Here is a 2578-nt window from a genome sequence, read left to right on the forward strand (position 1 = left end):
TAATAACTATGGATGGTGTCAGATGGGTGTTAGACTCATGGGGGTGATCACTTTTATAAGTGATATAAATAGCTAATTGCTTTGCAGTGCACCTGAAAAGAATATATATTGAATGGCGACTGTAATTGAAAAATTTAAAACAAGAAAAGCAAAAAAAAAAAAAGTAAGATGGTGGTGCCAGGGGCTGGGGAGGGGAGAGGGAGAGTCATTGCTCCATGGCTACCATGGCATTTGTTTTGTTAGATGAGGAAACGTTCTGGAGATGGGTCAAACCATGATGGAAATACACTGAATACTACTAAGCTGTACACTTAAAAATAGTGAAGGCGGGCCCTGGCTGGTTTGGCTCAGTGGATAGAGCGTTGGCCTGTGGACTCAAGGGTCCCAGGTCCGACTCCGGCCAAGGGCACATGCCCGGGTTGTGGGCTCAATCCCCAAGTGGGGGGCGTGCAGGAGGCAGCCAATCAGTGATTCTCTCTCATCATTGATGTTTCTATCTCTCTATCCTCCCTTCCTCTCTGTAAAAAAAAAAATCAATAAAATATATTTTTAAAAAAATAGTAAAATGATGGACACTCACTTAGGTGGGTGCAGGAACAATTAACATGATCATGAAGGAATCTGTGGTCTCTGTCCTGCGCCCAGCAATTAGGTTGTGCCCCAAGGGGTCCAGAAAGGGGGAAGTTACAAGTCACCCAGACATTTCACAGGGATGTTATCAGGTTATGGTAAAGGTTGACTTTGTCAGTGAAGATACTGGCCCAGGACGTAACTGACCACCATCACTGCTTTTAGTTAAAGTTTAATTTCAGACCATCCTTTGTGGTGACTTTAGGTCTCTGAGTTTGCACGACCGCCATGCAGGCCTCCCCTGAGCTTGTCAGGGTAGCATGGGGTCCACAATAGCATCGCGGTAGATTCCACCTCAACTGGCCTGCCTGCTCGCCTGCCCTGCCCAGCCAGGGGCGGGGGGTGGGGAGGGTGGGCTTTTAGGTCTTTCCAGCTCCGAGTTAGAGATTTTATCTTTATTGGCTCCAGCTCCGCGGCTTCCACTCAAACTCACTGACCCATCAGGAGCAGGGTCTGCCCCAGCCGTCCCCAGTCTGTCTGACCCGGTAAGTCCGGGTACCTGACCCTCCCCAGTAGGAGACAGGGCGCGTGGGTTCGGACATCCTAGAGGCCTGGGGGACCTGAGCGGGCAGCTGTTTGCTCTGCCCGGCTCCATTTCTAGGCTGGAAAAGACGCATTTTCCAGATGAAAGCAGGAGCTGGGAGCCGTGTGAGTGAGAAAGTAAGGGTGGGTTGGAAGTCTGTCCACAGGCTCTGAGGCTGGTGTTTCTTGGTTTTTGGTTTTTTTAAAATATATTTTATTGATTCTCTACAGAGAGGAAGTGAGAGAGACAGAGAGCCAGAAACATCGATGAGAGAGAAACATCGATCAGCCGCCTCCTGCACCCCCCCAACTGGGGATGTGCCGGCAACCCAGGTACATGCCCTTGACCGGAATCGAACCTGGAACCCTTCAGTCCGCAGGCCGACGCTCTATCCACTGAGCCAAACCGGTTAGGGCACCTGGGCATCCTTTTAAAATCCTGATTTCTGGGCCTCATCCTCCGGAAAGTCTGTGTCTTTGTTCCTCATGCTGTGGCCCCACCCCATCACAAAGACGCAGAATTTCCAGAGGATGAGGCCCAGAAATCAGGATTTTTAAAAAGATGCCCAGGTGATTCTCACATGCAGCCAAGGTTGAGAACCACTGCTCTAGCCTATCACCAACGGGTTTCATGTAACCCACCTCCCTTTCCTTTGATTGCAACGTATAAATACAGATGTAACCGCCGATCTCCGGAGCATTATCTCAATTCGTTGAGGTTCTGCTTCCCGGCATATGCCGACAGTTTGGCTCAAATAAACTCACAGAAATTCTTTACAGGTTTCAACGGGTTTTTTACGTTAACATTAGGGGAAGGAGGCTGCTGTGTTTGCCCTCAAGGCTCCGCTCCAAGATGCTTCTTTAATTGGAGTGAAATCCACGTGACATGACAGTTTCCACCTGAACCTGGGGAAAAGGTCCTGTTGGGTGGTGTGACGCGTGTGCCCGCTGTGGTGCCCTCACCCTCGGGAATTCTTCTCGCCTTGCAAAACCCAGACTCTGTCTCCACGAAACATAAAACTCCCCGGTCCCTGTCCTGCCCGCCTCTGCCACCCACCCCTCTCCTTCTGTCTCTTCAGAGGGGACCCCTCTAGATACTTCCGATTTCTTTTTAACATTATAACCTTTAAAAGAGTTACACTTTTTAAGTGATAGAGATTAAAGATTCCTCCAGACTTTATCTGATCAAGAGGAGCTCCAGTCCAGGGGTAGGGTGGATCTGGGCGGGGACGGGATGGCGAGGGGAGTGGTCTTAACCTGGGAGTTGGGTGGGGGCGTTGATTGGATTTGTCACCTTATTTAAGGGCCAAGCATACACCTCCCAAGTCTAGAGAAGAGAAGCGGCCATACTGCGCGCTCCTGATTGGTGAGTATCGCCCGGAATTCCCCGCATCCTCAACCTTTCCCCTCCCTCCCGCCCCAGGCA

This window comes from Myotis davidii, unplaced genomic scaffold (assembly GCF_000327345.1).
Source record: "Myotis davidii unplaced genomic scaffold, ASM32734v1 scaffold1173, whole genome shotgun sequence".
Taxonomy (NCBI): Eukaryota; Metazoa; Chordata; class Mammalia; order Chiroptera; family Vespertilionidae; genus Myotis; species Myotis davidii.